The 20,202-nt window shown below is 41.5% G+C and overlaps 1 long non-coding RNA gene across 1 annotated transcript; it reads left to right on the forward strand.

The window, feature by feature from the left end:
- The first annotated feature begins 342 nt into the window (after window positions 1–342).
- LOC145795188 (uncharacterized) lies at window positions 343–19,729 on the forward strand. Its single transcript, XR_014335599.1, has 3 exons — window positions 343–506; window positions 8,586–8,679; window positions 19,411–19,729. It is a non-coding gene; the product is annotated as an uncharacterized LOC145795188 (long non-coding RNA).
- Window positions 19,730–20,202: the final 473 nt, after the last annotated feature.

Below are 20,202 nucleotides of genomic sequence, written 5' to 3' on the forward strand. Positions count from 1 at the left end.
CCTCCCTTATCTAGTCCATCCAAACAAATACACCCTAAGGGAGTGTTTGATTTGATGGATTAGAATATGGGATTATGTTTATTAATCCGTGGACCCAATTATTCTATGTTTATTTTAACATTTTAATTTAAGATTATTAATCTAATGAATAATTAATCCAATAAATTTGTAGAATTATGAATAATAAGATAGGAGTAAGATTATTAATTCAATAAATAATTTATCCTATTAATTCAATTAAATAATAAATACACACTAATTTAATAGAATTATTAATACCTCCCTTTTATCCCATTAATACCTCACTATTAATCTGGTCACGTACTCGCTCATGGTTCGTTAACTATAGAAATCGGACTCTCAGCCCTCTATCCACTTTTCAATCACAGGCCTTTACAAACTTCACTTGATTCTTCATGTGTTGGAATCGAAGCTGATATCTTAGAGAGGGCTTCGACTATCCGAGAACTATGTGAAGATCACATTCTAGATCATATATTGCGCAGGCAAGTTTTCTTTCATTTTCCTTTTTCTGGCAATTTAATGGGTCTGTTTGGTTCTAGAGAAAATTCGGGAAAGGAAAAGGGAAAGCAATATGAGCTCTTTCTTCTATTTTTTAAGTACTAATCAAGTTTTGTTCTTGATTTACTAATCAAAACAATTGAAACCATAAGTTTTGAGGGTAATCATTTCCTTTTCTTGGAAAACAATGGGTCTTGCCTAAAAATAAAATACCTGAGAAAACGTAGGAAAAGAAAAGGTAAAGCAATATTACGTCTTCTGATTTTCAACAGCTAATTAAGGCTTGTAAATCAAAACACAAAACATGCAGCGGATAAAATGTTTAGATCATACCTTCTTGATGATAGAACCTCGTGGATAAATCACGTGCTTCCAGAAACTGATAAACCAACCCAGCAGTGAAGTGATATCACAGATTGAATATCACCCACACAAATCACAGTGCAAAGGACTTGATTGTTGTTTTTGGGAGAGAGTCAGTATATGGGTAGAAACAGATCATACGTTGTTTTTCTCTTAATCACCCATAACCATATATCAGATATATAATATATTATTATTATCTATCCATATCAGTTAAAACTGATAATATCTGTATCCTGAGTGGTTATCCTAAATAGGTTTGAATTCAATTTCAAAACCTATTTGGATAAGGTTCAAATTCAAATTCAAATTCAAATGGTCATGCCACATGGGCGCCCATTACTAACATCTCCCACTCGCACATGAGTTGGCATGACACTGCCACATCTCTATCTCAATCTCCTCAAAAATGAACAATCTCATACTAGCCAATATACCGTGCGACCGTTGAGAACACCTGCATGTGGGAGCTCTATACTAGAAACTCAATATGAGTTAGCATAGAGACATCAACCCAAAAAGAACAGAAATAGTGTCTCATGTACCCAGACCCATCTAGCTACATCAGTCCAAAAACATCTCTAATCCCTCAAAGAGCATGTTTGACTCTCCTAGGTCCCGCATTATATTCACACCCAATCAGCATCCTATAAAGAGCGATGTGAGTTGTCGACAGTGAATATAGAGCAGAGATGTAGAACTAGATGATCTTCCCTTCACCCTTATATCATTCAATTTAAAATTGACCGCTTTCCCAGTAATGTCCCTTAAAGCCGAATCATACATGACCGCAGGCAACATACCAAAGTAGCTGAACATCAACTCCTCATCTTATGACATAGTCAAAGGTCACAAAAAGGCACAAAGTGAAGTCATTTAGGAAAAAATGACTTTTAGGACTCACACGGTGAAGAAGCAGGGATCCATTCTTTCACCTCGCTAACGGGTCGATAAGCACATGCAGTATGAATGCATGTTATAGTGGAGTTACTCTTCCAAAGAGTGATGTTAAACTCACACACCATACAGATCTTAGTCTAGTCGCTCTTAAGCGCACGAGTCGCTTCCTAGTGTCTAACTCGAATTCTCTATTTGCTCGCCTCTCAGGCATCAAATGAGATCTCGCATCTGGCTATCCATAACAGACATATCATGGAAAAGTGGGTACTCTCATATCCATGGTCGGTCTCTAACAAGACCTCATCTTGGCTCCAACCAAGGCGACATAGCTAGTGGATAATTTTAGCTTCTAGTCTCATCCTTACTCGCTACCTAGCGCTAAGGGCGATTGCTCGTGTGAGTGAGCCAATCTTGCCTGCTAACATCAATTTAATTATTTTGTGTATGCTAATTCACAGACCATTACTAAAAGTAGTAAACATAAATGTGTAATAGAAACAAGTATGAATACTAATGGCATAAATATCCCCAAAAATGAGTTCAACTGAATACACATAAAAAATATCACCACCTACGTAGTCCTAAAGCCCTAACATGAGTAAGATAAACATCTCTAGCAATGGGCTTAGTCAAAGGGTCCGCAACCATGCGACTCGTAGGGATGTGCTCCAGGATCACTTCTTTCTGCGCCAAAATGTCTCTGATAAAGTTGAACCTCACATCAATGTGTTTGGTTCTACCATGGTATTTAGGATCCTTAGCGTAAGCGAGTGCAGCCATGCTGTCACAATGGATAGTCACAGGGTCTGAAGTGTGTGTGACAACATCCAAATGCTGAAGGAACCTCCTCAACCATACGGTTTCCTGAACGGCAGATGAACAAGCCACAAACTCAGCCTCCATAGTCGATAAGGCGATACAGGATTGCTTCTTACTGCTCCAAGAAATAGCACCATCGCTAAGCATGAAAGCATATCCTGAAGTAGACTTACGCTCATCTAGGTCTCCTCCCCAGTCAGCATCACAATAGCCAACTAGATGTAGATCTGAACTCTGGTAGCAAAGTGTGTAATCTGCAGTTCCTTTAAGATATCGTAATATCCTCTTAACTGCTTTCCAATGAGCTGGTCCTGGGTTGGATTGGTAACGACTCACCAATCCGACTACATAACAAATGTCAGGACGTGTACACATCATAGCATACATCAAGCTTCCAACAGCATTTGCATAGGGAACACGGGCCATCTTTTCATTTTCTTCTTGAGTCTTAGGACCCATATCAAGGCTTAGGCTCTCGCCTTTTGCAACAGGAGTGTCAATGGGTTTGCAGCTCTGCATCTGGAACCGCTCTAGAATAGTCTTAATGTAAGTCTCTTGAGACAAACCAAGAAGTCTCCTAGAGCGATCCCTAAGGATCTTAACACCGAGCACATAGCTCGCCTCACCCATGTCCTTCATTTCAAATGTAGAGAACAACCACATTTTAGTGGCGACAATCATCTCCTTGTCATTTCCAGCCAATAATATGTCATCTACATATAATGACAATATCAGAAAAATGTCCTTGGACCGCTTAACGTACACACAGTGATCTTCATCAATCATCATAAACCCATTCGAAACAATGGCTCGATGAAATCTCAGATTCCACTGTCTGGATGATTGTTTTAAGCCATAAATAGATCGTTGAAGCTTGCAAACTTTGCGCTCCTGACCTACTGTCACAAAGCCTTCTGGTTGATCCATATAGATCTCTTCATCCAATTCTCCATTGAGAAATGCAGTTTTAACGTCCATCTGATATAGCTCTAAGTCCAACTGAGCTACTATGGCCAGGATTAGGCGAATAGAGGCAAACCTTACAACTGGTGAAAAAGTTTCCTCATAGTCCACACCCTCTCGTTGGGTGTAACCTTTCGCCACTAGGCGAGCCTTATACCTTTCTATGGAACCATCCGCCTTGCGCTTGATTTTGAGAACCCATTTGTTCCCAATAGTCTTGCGCCCTAGCGGCAAATCAACCAAGTCCCAGACATGATTTTTCTTCATAGACTCTATTTCTTCATCCATTGCAGTACTCCATTCTTTACTAGCAGGGGATGAGAGAGCCTCTTTGAGATTCTTAGGCTCCATCTCATCACTCGGAGCAATCATGAATGCTTCCCCTTCAATCTCAAAACGACGACGGGGTATAGCTCCATGTTTGCTTCTACGTAGTTGAGAATCCTGAGATTCCTCATCCATTGGATCTAATCCATGGGTAGGTAGATCGCTCCCACTATCCCTAGGAGCTTGAGGAATTATTTCCTCATTCTCTACTAAGCTACTAGGTGCGCCTTCAAGTGGATCCTCCATCTCGTAGAATTCTACTTCTCTAGTTACCTCACCTCTGCTAGGGAAATCCTCCTCTAGGAAATCTACATCTCGCGACTCAATTTCAGTCACACTTCCATCCGGATGCTCCCCAATAAACACATAGCCCTTAGAATGCTCACTATAGCGAATGAAGATACACTTCTTTCTTCTAGGGCCCAACTTCCCAAACTTATGAGAAGCGTTGTGTATGTAAGCTGCCGAACCCCAAGGCCGCAAATTGCCCAAGTCAGGCTTTTTGCCAGTCCACATCTCATATGGGGTGGAAGGAACTGATTTGGAGGGCACACGGTTAAGGACGTAGGCAGCAGTCAACAAAGCATCTCCCCAATAAGAAATTGGAAGATTAGCTTGCGCCATCATTGATCTAACCATGTCAAGCAATGTGCGATTCCTTCTCTCCGCTACACCATTTTGTTCCGGAGTCCTAGGAATTGTCAATTGCCTGATAACTCCTTTTTCCTCACAGAGCACTTTAAATTGCTCAGATAGATACTCACGTCCTCGGTCAGTCCTTAGAGCTTTAATGTTCTTGTCTAATTGATTCTCAACCTCATTAACATACCGTCTAAAGCAATCCAATGCTTCTGACTTGTGAGAAATCAGATAGACATGACCAAAACGCGTGCAATCATCTATAAATGTGATGAAATAAGGGGCTCCATGCCTTGCCCTCACATTCATTGGTCCACATATATCAGAATGAATAAGTTGCAATGGGATAGATGCCCTTATGGCTTTCCCAAATGGTTTCCTTGTTGCCTTTCCAGCAAGACAGTGCTCACAAGTAGGCAAAGTAACTCTAGCGAGTGGGCCTAAAAGACCTTCTCTAGCCAATCTAGTCATCCTGTCTTGCCCTATGTGGCCTAATCTAGCATGCCATCTCATAGAATCATTATCACAAAAAGATGCAATATTAGAAATAGAGCCATTGGCATTTTTATTAATACTAGAATCATCCACATCCAAAACTAAAAAACCATCTGAAAGATAACAAAAACCATAAAAAATTGTTCCCAAATAAATGCTAACACCATTATTCTCAAAACAAAAACTAAAACCAAGGCTCATCATGCTAATAACTAAAACTAAGTTTTGCCGAATATCCGGAGCATAAAGAACATCATGAAGATACAAGGTGCGCCCTCGTCGCATTTCCAGCTTGAATGTGCCAATGCCAAGCACCTCCACACTGGACTCGTTCCCCATGTAAACTTTTCTGCTCCCAGCAGGTACTCGGCGATACTCAACGAACCCTACTCTGTCCCTCGCGATGTGGTCTGTTGCTCCGGAGTCTACAACCCAAAAATGAGGAGAATGAGCAATCAATGCTTGACTAGACACAAAGCATTGAATGCAAGAAATTAAGTAAGGAAGTACCTTCTTCTGCTCAGGGCAATCCCGAGCGAAGTGTCCTTCTTTGTTACAGTTAAAGCATGTCAATTTAGCATTTGCCTTCTTACCACCTCTCTTGCCCCTACGCTTGAAATTTCTAGCGCTATTGGGCTTAAGCGCAGCCGCTGCTTGCTTCTTAGGGGCACCTTTTGCTTTTCCACGTTTGAACTGAGAAGTCCTACGTGAGCTTGACTCAACCACCATAGCAGAACCATCAGACTTAGCCGCCTCAAGGCGCTCAGCCTCTAGCTCCAAATGACACGATATGTCTTCGAATGTTTTCACACTCTCATTATGCATCATGTTCTGCTTCATCTGCTCCCAAGAATTTGGCAGAGAGCGTATCACAGCCTGTACTTGCTGCTCTTGAGTCAAATTATGCCCAGCAGCCGCAAGCTCACGTATCATGGCTGACATGACTCTCAAATGCTGCTTCATCGAGTGATGTGCCCTTTTCTGATATGAGTCAAACTTCATAGTCAGCCCACGTAGCTTTGCCAAAGAGGTAATACCAAACTTTTGCTTGAGAGCTTCCCACATCTCAAATGCAGTCAGGCAATGCTCAAACTCACTAATCAAGTCGTTGTGCATGCTGCTCAACATAGTAAAGCGCGCACACCGATCTTTGTTACGCCAAGTCTGAAAGGCTTCAAGATCACGACGATGTTGAGCTGTATTGCCCTGCTCTGGCTCAACCATCACTTGTTCAAGTGTGGTCAACACTTCTTGCTCATTGAGGAGGTATTGGATCTTACGGCGCCATATATCATAATTTTCGCCATCCAATTTCTCTTCCTTAGTTAAGTCTGCCACCACTGTCTTAGCAGCCATTTCTACATACAGAGTAAATAAATGCGCAGGGGATATTAATGATAGCAACACAAAACAAAATATTTTGCAGCAAAAAGAATCTAAATTAAATAATGCTCGTAATCATCTCTTGCGCCTCTAGTGATAATTATCAAAAATTTAATTTCATTCCATGCGCAAAAAAAACAATCAAACAATCTCCCACTACTTATGGCATATACAAAGCATGATAAATTCCATACAATAGCATCTCAATATAAATTTACAAACAATTCATGCTATATTTATTTAATGATGGAATTCAAATAAATAAATAAATAAATAATCATGCTTCTTTAATTGCAACAGATTAAAAACCAAAAAAAAAAATGTTGTATTCAATATTCAGATTATGCCATAATTAAAGTGTACATCATTTTTTAATTTTTTTGGAATTTTAAATAACTAAGAAACACACATAAAATTAGAAATAAAAAAATCCAGAAACTGATAAACAGAAACAATATTTAGATTATGCCATAATTAAAATGTACATCATTCTGAAATATTCTGAAATTTTTCTGAAATATTCTGGAATTTTAAATGACTAATAAATACACATAAAATTAGAAATAAAAAAATCCAGAAACTGATAAAATGAGACAATATTACCAGTAAATAATAAAAGCTTTCAGAAGTCTACAATAAATATTTCAACCCCAGAAAATTATTTATGCAATACCAGAAGCATTTTAAAGCATAAAACATGAATTATTAACACAGAAAAAATATTTTATATTTTCTGAAAATTTTCAAAATTTTACAGAATGTAGAAAAATTAATTCTGAGTTTAACAATACAAGCCACGCATAAAACAGATATGTAATGAATTAATTATGACCATTTAACGCGATTCAGAATTAAAAACAAAACAAACAGTGCCTAACACGCCAGCAGCCAAGCCAGTCGAGCCGGCGGAGGAAAACGGCACGGCTCAGCACGCGGCTCGGCGAGCGGCCCAGATCACGGCTCGGCGCGCGGCTCAGCCCGCGGCTCAGAGCGCGGCGCGCGTGCGTGGCTAGCACAGCTGACGCGCGCGTGAGGGCGCGTGCAGGCGCGTCGGTAGAGCATCTGGAGCGTGGGTGCGCGTGGGTGCGCGTGGGAGCGCGTGGAAACGGCGCACGTCGTCAGGTGGCGCGTGCAGACCACGCGCCGCCTTTCAGGGTGTTTTCTGGTTCGATTTTTGTACTGCCGGACTCCTTTTTTCAAAATAAAACTATTTATGGTTTGAAAAAAGACATTAATGAACATAAAAAATTTATTTATGCTCCTAATCTGATAAAAATAATTTTTTTTTTCTCCTCTACAAATATTCATGTGTATAATGTATACATATACATATAAAGTATGCACATGATTAAAGGAAACACGAAAATATCCATAAACTACGCTCTGATACCAATGTAAATCAAAACACAAAACATGTAGCGGATAAAATGTTTAGATCATACCTTCTTGATGATAGAACCTCGTGGATAAATCACGTGCTTCTAGAAACTGATAAACCAACCCAGCAATGAAGTGATATCACAGATTGAATATCACCCACACAAATCACAGTGCAAAGGACTTGATTGTTGTTTTTGGGAGAGAGTCAGTATATGGGTAGAAACAGATCATACGTTGTTTTTCTCTTAATCACCCATAACCATATATCAGATATATAATATATTATTATTATCTATCCATATCAGTTAAAACTGATAATATCTGTATCCTGAGTGGTTATCTTAAATAGGTTTGAATTCAATTTCAAAACCTATTTGGATAAGGTTCAAATTCAAATTCAAATGGTCATGCCACATGGGCGCCCATTACTAACAAGGCTTGCTCTATATTTGCTAATCAAAACAATTGAAACTATGAGATCTGAGTGTAACAATGTTCCTTTTCTTCTAGTTCTCATACTTTCTCAACAACCAAACTGTGTAATCAAGTATTTTTCTTTTTCTTTTCTCATTTAACTGATTGGTATTGAAGTAGATGATGAATATATTGACCAATGATTGGTTTAAATGCAAGTTTTGGTTTTATGGTTTTCTGGATTGCTTTTATTGTCTTTGTTTTGTGTGTGATGATTAACACACTAGGATTGCAGAAATGTACAATACAGGTCTTTGTGAAATGTGCTGAAAATGGATCGTATGAAGGATACTGATCAGAGTTGGTTTAATTTGATGTAGGGTGGAAGAGGTTGGATTTGTTGTGCCTATAGATGTGCAGCGAAAAGCTTTGCTGATTATGCTTTTTGGGCGTGATTGCATAATTCACGCTCAGGTTAATTTGTGCTTCAAGTTACATTCACAAACTTTCTATCTGTCAAATTAGCTTACCATATTACAAACAAACTCATGCTTGGCCTAATTTTGTAAATCCCATTTTCTGGATACACTGTATCACATATAAAAAGTATACCATAGTTAGTTACTCTTCAAACTTGTCTTCCGTCAGTAATCTTCTGCTGAAAGGAATATAATGACACACATGGTTAATGAAATCTGATGATACTGAGTGCTCCGGATGGAATGGGTTAGGTTGATCCACGCTTCTCAAATCATTGCCCGAGCGTCGTACCCACGGAAAGACCTGTACAAGAGTTCAACGGGGAACGGGTAGTCCCCCAGCAAACCCTCCCACGATCAAGTTAGAGAAAGGAGAGGCTGATCAAATGTAGAAATAGAATGGTGATAGAGAACTTAACATTCTCCTTCTCCTTGTCGTTGAAGCTTGCTTATATCCTTTGTTCATCATTTCCTTGTCCATTCCGAGTTCTCATGTTGGTCGAAAGTCTATGTTCTAGCTTACCTTGTTCATGGTGAAGTTGTTCTGTTACGACGTGAAGGGTTATCGTAATAAATGCTGCAGGGAAACTCATTAATGGCTGATGTGTGGTGCACTAACTCTGCAGGATCTTTGTCTGCTGATGTGGCTGGTTCTTCACTCGTCAAGTGTTTAGATGTCATTAGTGCTTAGTGTAACGTTGGGCTTCAAGAATGTTGGGTTTTAGTATTTGAATCATGGACTGGGGCTTAAGTGGTGGGCCATGTCCTTTATGGGCCCACCTATGTCAGTAGTCCCTCATTTCCAAGTGCAGCTTTAGTCTAACGAAGGGAATAATGAAGAAAACAGGATGTTGTGAGAGGTCGACGGGGAGAAGACCGACTGGGATGTGGGTTGACCGCGCGGGTTGGCTGAGTGGAGGGACTGACCGTGAGGAGAACCGATCGCGATCGTGGCTGAGTGGAGGGACCGACCGCGAGGAGGGCCGACCGCGAAGGGTGGACGAGTGGAGGGACTGACCGCGAAGGGTGACTGAGTGGGAAGGTTGAAGTGGCGGCGCGCGGGGCTCGAGGAGCGGCGAGGCACGTGGTGAAGTGAAGTGGAATAGACAGGGTAGGGGAAGGAGGCAGTGGATCGTGGTCCTACACATGGCGGAATCCCATGGTGGGGAAGGCAATGTGTTTAACAGGAAATGAAGGGATAGGGTAAAAGACAGGTTTGGAATTTATTTTTTTTTTAAATTTTCAAACTGGCGAAATTTAATCTTGACCCTTGGAATATAGGCAAACTGTAGACGTTTGGAGTTATTCTCTTTACCTATCTTTTTGCAAAAAACCAACACACCCCAGAGGTAAACTCGTTTGTTTTTAGTGATACACCTCTGCAACACTTTGTGAACTTCCTTGTGCCTGCGTCCGAATCAATACGCAGATACGTATGAGAAATGGCCCAAGAGGAAGTGCCAGCTGTAAGGCTTGACTCGTTAAGTGATGACAATGCGGTGGAGTTGGCGGAACAGTATCGGGTGGAGTGAATGGAAGGTAGGGTAGTTAGTCAAGTGGTGCGGGCTCGCCCTATGACAATGATCGCAGCCGCGAGGCCCATTAGTCAAGCAGAACCAGACCATTGGCACACCAAGCCAGACAGATCCACATTTACGGCGGAAGAGTTAGGGGGAATAAGAAGGAAGTACCAAATTCCCTCAAAAATAGGGTTGAGACTGCCCACATCCAAGGAGAGGGTGTCGGATGTGCGACCGGACAAATTTAGCCTATACGAGGTAGCGCTGCGAGGGGGTTTGAGGCTACCTCTCCTCCAAATAGTGGTGGACGTGCTAAATAAGTTAGAAGTGGCGCCAGGGCAGTTGATGCCGAACGCCTGGAAGATAGTAGTGGCCTGTGCGAGTGCCTGGCAGCAGGCGACCGGAGGGACGACAATGACAGTGGAGGAGTTCTTCTACTGGTACAAGGCGTCCGATCAGCATGAGACGTGGGTGACTCTGCAAGCAGTGGCAGGCTGAGGCTTGGTGGCGGGCCTGCCATCTTCGGTGAAGGGGTGGAGGCCGAGATGGTTCTTCGTGTTGGTGAATGGTGGGGCAGGAGTTCGCACATCATGGAAAGTTCCCACGAAATCGGTGGAGCCAAAGTTAGGAGTGGAGGCCGAAGATAGAGTAAAGAAGGTGAGGGAGTGGAGGGAGGAGAATGGAGTGAGGTGGGACGAGCTGGTCCTTCCTTCAACATTGTTTGCCCTGAACTTGGGACCGCAACCATTCGAAGAGGATCTGGCGAGGGAGGAAATGGAGGTGCGGAGGAAGGCAGAGAAGAAGGAGGAGAGGAGGTTGTTCGCCAGGGCAGAAAAATACAAGGAGTCGCAATTGGGGCCTGCCCCAAAGCTGGTGATGAGGGAGCGGATTCGACCGTGTCCCAAGCCGGTCGGTGACAAAGACCTAACTGGCTTCACCCCTCTGCCGCCCCCAGTAGACTCGCTGAAAGTGAAGGGCAAGTAGGAGGTGAAGGCGGTTGTGAAGAAACCAAGAAAAAAGATGGGGGAAAAGATGCCCCTATTTTGGAAAAGATGAAGGCTGGGGGGGAGGCTGCCCCTGTTGGGAAGGAGTTGAAGGAGATGAGGGCAGAGGAGGCCCCAGAGAAGGAGAAGTTAAAGGAAGGCGCAGAAGAAGAGACCACCCAAGTGGCTAAGGAAAAGTTGGGCCTAAGTGCCCCCATGGTGCCGATGGTAGCGGCTGCACCAGAAGTAAGCTCAAGCCCCGCGAGGGGAAGGCAGGGATCGACAAGCCAGTGACAAGTGCCACGCTGGCAACCTCCTTGTACCACACGCGCGTGCTGGCAGGTCGCTCGACAGAAGGGGAGGGGGCTAAGGCCGCAGCTGATCGCTTTGTTGGAGTGGTGGAAGATGCGGCGATGCGCTCGACGGTGCGTTTGTCGGAGGTTGACCTGTTGAGAGGGTTTTACTCAGCCCAAATGGAGGCAGCGACTCTGGCGACCACCCTGAAGAACAAGGCGTCGCGCGCTAAGGTGGACGTGGAGCCGCTGAGGGCCCAATTGGAAGGGGCTAAATTGGAGCTCCAGAATCTAAGGGCGGAGACAGTGGGTTGGAGGAAGACCGCCAGAAGTGCGTGTGCCAAGGGTTTGGAGTATGCGCAAAGGGCGAAGGTCATGGAAGTGTTGGCGGTGGTGCATAAGAACGCGGCTGAGTGAGCTAGTGTTGAGCTCGTCGCAACCAAGTCAGAGCTTGAAGCGGAGCACCACAAGGTGATCTCACTTGAGTTCCAATTGGCGGGTGAGCAAAAGAAACTAGGGGAGGCCCAGAGAGCCTGCACCATTGCCCATGAAAGATGGGATGAAGCCATGTCTAGCAACGAAGATCTGGTTAAGGACAAGGAAGAGGCCGATAATCGGATTGCGGCGTTGGAGAAGGAACTGGCGGAGGAAAGGGCAAAGTTGGCATTTGAGAGGGCAGCGTACCCTGACTTGTGTATGGTGGCGGTGGAACAATTCAAGGGGTTCACTGACTTCCAGATGGCCATAGATGCTACGATCGAGAGCAGCCTGGCGAAGGAGGGTAGTGGGGGGGGGGGTTGGGCCATCGGGAGCAGCCGTTGGAGGCAGAAACGAAGAGGAAGTTATCCAGAGCTTCCAGCGGTCAGATTTTTATAAGCATGAAATGGCAGAGTTCTGGGACAGCGGCTGGAAGACCTTCAAACATAAAGCGGAAGAGCTGTTCCCAGACATGAACTTTAGCCGCATGTAGATAAGCGAAGACGACGTTGTCCAAACCCCCCTGGACGAGGGGGTTGAGGAAGAAGATCTGGTCTCTATTGAGGAGGACTGATCTATGTAAAAATTTTGGTTTTGTTTTGTTTTGTTTTGTTTTTTTTTTTGTTTTTTTTTTACATGTAATTTCTGCAGCAAGTTGTATGTAACCGTAAGTTTTGTAAATAAAATGAGTTTTCGTTTGTATCATTGTTAAGATTCATATACTGTGTTGGATTATTTCTACTAGGTTTTAGCTCACCCTAGGTGGGAAAACCATTTTCAGGTACTATTGATATGCCTCCGTCAAGGCAATAGCTTAGAAGGACTTGGAAGCAAGAGCTTCATTTTGGTTGTTTGGTTATATTTTTTTGTACAAGCCTAAGGCTTCAACTATATTGGATTTAAATCTATTTTATTGTAACCAAACACTATCTTGGAAATCTGTAAGGCCTTAGAGCATTTCTTGTTTGTTTAACTTTCATTCTATTTCTCTATCATGTAACATATGCTATAGATTCAGGGTTAGACTTGTGAATGTATACCTGCATATGTTACCCTCCTATACAAGTAATTGGGATTATTGGAAAATAATTATTTCATCATGTGTTGTTATGTAATTAATATTGCGAATGGTTTATAGTAATTATTTCGGGATGTTAGAAAAACAATACCATGGCCCATTGTTTAATAGGCCCTTACTTGGGGGATATAATACAATGGCTCATTGAATATAGAAACACAAAGATATATGATGTTTGACCCATGTGGTCACATTGAATATAGAATATGGAATGACCCTTGTGGTCCCATTGATTAACCCGTGTGGTCCCATTGTCATTGATGCATTGTTACTCTATTGGATGTACTACGTAAATTGATTGAAATGACTATTGATATTGAGACTCGAATAGAATTGGAATTGCTATTTGAAATGTTACCGAACTACATTCATATAACATGCTTATGTGATTATATGCATATGGGATTTAATTTCTAAGATATTGATTGGGTTAACAAGTTTCTAGAAGCCCTGTTAGAAGAGCACTTGATCACTGCTATTTCTAACTGGAACTCTGGCAACATCGTGAAAAGATCATTATCTAGAAAGAAAATTTGTATGTATTTATGTGAATATGTGCTTATGTAGAGTGAATTACTGTTGTCCATCATATTTGTAAAGTGAATTACTTATCTAGAGTGAATTACCTTTATTAGGATGTCAGGACGTGGACATGGTGGTCATAGGCATGGCAGTCCTAGACGGTAGGAGGTGCTGTTACTGGATGAAATTTCGGCGCATGAAAAAGGGGTTGGTCAGGCCAATGTAGCCGACCTAGTAGGTCAGCAGGCTATAGGCGCTTTGGCCCGTGAAATGGCCGGAGCTTTGCGGGAATCCATGAACATTCTCAGGGCTAAGAATCAAGTCTAGGCGTAAGTTGCTGAAATGGGGCCGTCATTCTTGAAAAAGGAGTTCTTCCGGTCTAATCCGGATGAGTTTTTGGGTGATTTGAAGGAGCCACTGAAGGCGAATGAGTGGTTAGAATGGATGGTGAAGACATTTGAGATGCTTGGCATCGAAGATGATAGGTTGAGGGTGACCTTGGCGTCCTTCAGTTGAAGGGAGATGTGGGTCAATGGTGAAAGTATGCGTGTAGGCGCATTGGGGTGACTTGGAAGGCCTTTGTCAACGTCTCCCGAGACAAGTTTTTGCCTCCCACTGCTAGGGAGAAGTTAAGAAATCAGTTTTTGAAGCTCAAGTAGCTTAGCTTACACTCAAGGTAGAGTCACCTGTTGGTGGTAAGGTTGTTTTGGACCAGGGGTGTTGGGGTTGTGATATAGAAGTTGTCAGTCGCCGACTTCCTTTTTCATTTGCATTGATTGATATGTCGAGTTTTGATGTTATACTGGGTATGGATTGGTTGTCATCCTATCAAGCTGTTATAGATTCCTACTATCAGAAGGTTACTGTATGTACCTCGGGTGGTAATTGTTTTTATTTCTTGGGAGATCGAGTTGATGGAGTCTTGTTGCCAATGTGTGATCCGCGTGGTTGGGGCGAGCTTAGTCTCATTCTTGCTACATTTTTGGATGTTAAGAGTAATGTGGTCCGAGTTAAGTTGTCGAGGGTAGTTTGTGAATACCCAAAGTTCTTTCTCGAGGACCTCACTAGTTTGCCACCTCATCGTAAGATAGAGTTCTGTATTGACTTAGTGCTTGGTACGACACCAATTTCCATGACACCGTATAGATTTGCTTCTACCGAGTTGAGTGATATGAAGGTTCAACTCCAAGAATTGTTAGATAAGGGTTTTATCAGCCCTAGTACTTTGCCTTGGAGAGCACCAGCTCTCTTTACCAAGAAGAATGATGGCACATTACTACTTTTTATTGACTACCAAAGGTTGAACCAGGTAACTGTTAAGAACAAGTACCCAATGCCTCGTATAGATGATTTGTTTGACCAGTTAAAGAGGTCTTCTTGTTTTTTTAAGATAGACCTGAGATCGGGTTATTGCTAATTGAGAGTGAAGGAGGAGGATATCCAGAAACGGCATTCCGTATGCGCGGCCATTACGAGTTCCTAGTAATGCCTTTTGGGTTAACTAACGCACCGGCCATGTTTATGGATTTGATGAATCAAAACTTCCGTGAGTTCTTAGACCGCTTTGTAATCTTCTTTGTTGATGACATCTTGATTTACTCACCCACTAAGGAGGAGCACAAGGAATACTTGTGAGTTGTGCTTGAGTTTCTTAGAGCCCAGAAGTTATATGCTAAGTTCGGGAAGTGTGAATTCTGGTTGAAAGAAGTGAAGTTCTTAGGCCATATGGTATCTGAGGAAGGGGTGACTGTAGATTCCTCTAAGATCGAGGTAGTGCAAGATTGGGAACAACCTAAGAATGCCTTTGAGATTCGTAGTTTCTTGGGGCTAGTGGGGTATTACCGTCGTTTTGTGAAAGATTTCTCTATTTAGCATCACCGTTGACTAGATTGATGAGGAAGGGAATGAAGTTTGTGTCGAATGAGACATGTGAGAAGTCATTCCAAGAACTTAAGGTTAGGCTTACCATTGCTTCAGTGTTGATTACTCCAGAGAGGGGTTTGGGCTATTCTGTGTATTATGATGTTTCACGGGAAGGTTTGGGTTGTGTTTTGATGCAAGAGGAGAAGGTAGTAGCTTATGGCTCACGTTAATTGAAAACACATGAGAAGAACTATCCTACCCATGACTTAGAACTAGCAGCCGTGATCTTTTCTATGAAAATTTGGAGGCATTACCTTTACGGTGAGAAGTTTGAGGTGTTTCTTTTATCATAAGAGTTTGAAGTATCTATTCTCACAGAATGATCTGAATTTGAGGCAAAAGAGGTGGATGGAGTATATGGAGGATTACAATTTTGAGTTGCATTATCATCCGTGAAAAGCCAATGTAGTGGCTGATGCCTTGCGTAGAAAGTCCTTTAGCAGTGTAGCGAGTATAGCCATCCAGGAATGGGAGATGTTGAGTGTTATTAGTGAGTTTGAATTGCATCACGGCGAGTCCATTGAGTCGGCAACTTTCTTTTCGGTAGTTACGTAAGCTACACTTGTGAGACAAGTTATAGAAGCATAGAGGGGTGACCTTAAGGTAGAAACCCTCCGGGAGAAGATATCTAGTGGGAAGGTAAAGAAGGGCTTGAACTTGTATTCTGACTCGAGTGTTAGATATCTTGACCGTCTTTTTGTGCCAAAGTCTTGCCGAGAGGAGGTACTCCAAGAGTTTCACCATTCACTCCTTGCAGTGCACCCAAGAGGCATAAAGATGTATCACGACCTTAGTCCCCAGTTTTGGTGGAAGGGGATGAAGAAAGATATAGTCATGTTTGTGTCGAGGTGCTTTACTTGTCAACAAGTGAAAGCCGAACATCAGAGGCCAGCGGGTTTGTCGCAATCTTTGCCTATAGATGAGTGGAAGTAGGAGCATGTCACGATAGATTTTGTTGTGGGTCTTCCGACGACTCAACGAGGCAATGATGCCATATGGGTTGTAGTTAATTGATTGACTAAGTCAACTCACTTCGTACCTATGTGCACGTGTGCACGAGTGACTTGGTAGATTTCCTCACTGACTTGTATGCCAAGGACATTATTCAACTTCATGGGGTCCTGGTGACGATTGTCACGGATAGAGATCTATGTTTCATGGCTCGGTGGTGGCAGAACCTGTAGAATGCCTTGGGCACTAGGTTACTTTTAGTACCACATATCATCCTCAGACTGACAGGCAGTCAAAGTGTACTATTCGGATCCTTGAGGATATGTTTCGAGGTTGTGTTCTTGAATTTAAGAGGTCATAGGAGAGGCACTTGCCTTTAGTGGAGTATGTCCATAACAATAGCTTACAGTCGAGTATTGGTATGGCACCGTTTGAGGTCTTGTACGGTCGACCGTGTAGATCTCCTGTGTGTTAGGCCGAGGTGGGTGATGCACCTATGATAGGTCTAGAGTTAGTTCGGGTAAAGAAAGTTGCACTTATCTATAAGAGGTTGGTTATGGCTCAGAGTCGTCAAAAGAGCTATGCCGATCGTAGGACGAGATTGTTATCCTTTGAGGTGAGAGATCACGTCACTTAGATAGGGTTTGATGAGGTTTGGGAAGAGCTTGAAGTTATCTCCTAGATTCATTGGGCCTTTTGATATCCTAAAGCGGATTAGGGAGGTAGCTTATCGTTTGGCCTTGCCGCCACAACTTTTCGGGATTCATGACGTGTTTCATATCTGTATGCTCCAGAAGTATGAGTCAGATTCATCACATGTGTTGGATTAGACAGAGTTACAGGTAGACAAGGATGCCTCATATGAGGAGAGACCGGTTAGAGTTTAGATACTCGAGACCAAGTTTTGCGAGGCAAGAAAATTCCTTTGGTAAAAGTGTTGTGGCGACACCACGGGGTTGAGGAGGCCACTTGGGAGCTTGAGGCAGAAGTCCATGAGAAATATCCAAACCTATTTGTTGATGTTTGAACATGTATTGAAAACTTTGTTATGTTAATGTAATATAAACATTATATATGTTTTGGAAATGTGAATTGTATATTCAATATTGAAAACTCATTTATCATGTTGATGAGAATAGATGACCCGTGGATGGGTTATGGTGATGAATTTGAATTACTATGATTGTTGTAATTGGTTTAAACATGGTTTTAATGTTTGGTTTAAAATTTAGGGGACAGAATTCCTCAAGGGGGGAGGTTATAGCGATTATGGTTTAGACGCATTTGATGTTTTGGATCCGAGATTTATTTCCTTATATATTTATTCTTATCTTATTTCCCTTTATTTCTCTTTGAGTTTGGCTATTGGAATGTGTTGGTTACATTTGGAACAGGATGGTAGCTTGTTTTTCAAATTGTCATTGCCCAGAATTTTGTTGCTTCGCTCGAGCGACGCTTCTTGCGCTCGAGTGATCTTTATGAACTTTCAGTACTTTTGCAGGTCTGCAAAACTACTGGGAGGTGATATCCTTTGCTCGAGCAAAGCTTCTTGCACTCGAGAGGTATTGGCTCGTGCTGCCCTTCTTGAGCTTAAGCGGTGGTCTTCTGTCTGTAAAACTTATGGGAGTTGATATTCTTCGCTCGAGCGAAGCTTCTTATGCTTGAGCGGTGCAACTTATTGTGTCTGGTAACTAAAGAAACACTTTTTGCACTCGAATGATTTGTGCGTATATCAGTTCGTAAAGAGCCACTTCTGAGTCACTTTTTCATCTCTCTCTTTGAACTTTTCAAAATCCTATTTTCTTCCATTCTCTCTCTCTAAAACTCATCTATTTCACTCAAATCTACCTAGATCCGTCAATCTTTTCACTCGTGTTCTTTTGTTAAAACGGTAGAGCTCGACAAGGGCTTCGTTCTAATCGGAACAAAGTTGACTTTCGGCATCTTTAAGTTTCCTACACACTTTGTCTCTCTCTTGCCTTATAAACTTGAGGTATGGATTCTTCGCACTTTTGACGAGTTTTAACTTATTATTTGCTATTTCTAAACAATATTGTGATTTTGGGGATTTTTGAAACAAACCTAGGGTTTTAGGTTAAAGATCAAAATAGGAGTTTTCAAATGGATTCTTGAAAATGATTATGGTGTTGAAAATAAAGGTGAGTTGTGAGGAAATTGTTGATTTTGATACTTGGGATTGGTTTTGGAAGAAAAAAGGGTTTTTGCCCTAAAAGTCTCAAATGTTGGTTTTATATAAATAATGAAATTGATGTTGAAAAAGTGGAATTGGGTTGATATTGATGAGAATTGTGGAGTTTGATATGTATTGCCACTCACATCTTGAAAATTTGAAAAGTTTATCTTTATTGAGAATTGTGTATCTGTTTAGAAATATCTATTTTGGGCTATCGGTGCAGGATAACTATGATTGTTGTAAAAATTGCAAGAGAATTAGGAGAATTGAAACTATTTTCTCATCCATTTGCATCGGGCATTATTTCATATTTATACATTGAAAATTTTTATCGTCGGGGAAAAATGGTGAATCTAGGAAGTATATGTTGACTCATTGAAATAAGTTAGCCTAAGTGTTCATGGTGAAAGTCCTAAAAACCACGCACATACATGAGTGTCGATCCCGCAGGCAAAATATCCATGAAATTGCAATAATAGTGCTTGTATAGCCTATGTTTACATGGGTGCCGGTTTACAATATCCCACGGACGAAATTTCTGTGAAATGTTGTATTTGTTTTGAAACTCCTAAAGCGTGATTCATTGCCTTGTTTTCTATTGTGAAGGAAATGAGTTATGAACTATGATATAAATCTAGCATTGCATGGTTTTGGAAAGAGCTGTAAAATATTTTGGCACGAGCATTGCATGTGCATTCATCTTATATCTTTGTTAAGACTTATATACTGTGTTGAATTATTTCTACTGGGTTTTGGCTCACCCTATGTGGGAAAATTATTTTCAGGTACTAATGATATGCCTTCGCCAAGGGAATAGCTTGGGAAGACTTGGAAGCAAGAGCTTTATTTTGGTTATTTTGTTGTATTTATTTTGTACAAGCCTAGGGTTTTAACTATATTGGATTTAAATCTATTTTATTGTAACCAAGCACTATCTTGGAAATCTGTAAGCTCTTAGGCCATTTCTTATTTGTTTAACTTTCATCCTATTTCTCTATCATGTAACATATGCTATAGATTTAGGGTTGACTTGTAAATGTATACCTGAATATATTACCCTTTTGTACAAGTAATTAGGATTAATGGAAGATAATTATTTCATCATATGTTGTTATGTAATTAATATTGTGGATGGTTTATAGTAATTATTTCGGGGCGTTACAGAAACAATACCATCGCCCATTGTTTAATAAGCCCTTGCCTGGAGGATATAATAAAATAGCCCATTGAATATAGAAACACAGAGATCTCTGATGTTAGATCCACATGGTCACATTGAATATGAAATATCGAATGACCCTTGTGGTCCCATTGTCATTGATGCATCGTTACTCTATTGGATATACCACATAAATTGATTGAAATGGCTATTGATATCGAGACTCGAATAGAATTGGAATTATTATTTGAAATGTTACCAAACTTCATTCATATAACCCTCTTTATTCTGTTATTACTCACTGGGTCCTAACTCACTATTTATACGTATATATAGGTAAGCTAAACGAGCATCAAGGTTAAAGAAAGCCCCAAAGTCTGTCCTTTTGTCAACCTTTTGTTGAGCTTTCGAAATGAAG

The sequence above is a fragment of the Camellia sinensis genome, chromosome 7 (genome assembly GCF_055761805.1).
Source record: "Camellia sinensis isolate YWXY chromosome 7, ASM5576180v1, whole genome shotgun sequence".
Taxonomy (NCBI): Eukaryota; Viridiplantae; Streptophyta; class Magnoliopsida; order Ericales; family Theaceae; genus Camellia; species Camellia sinensis.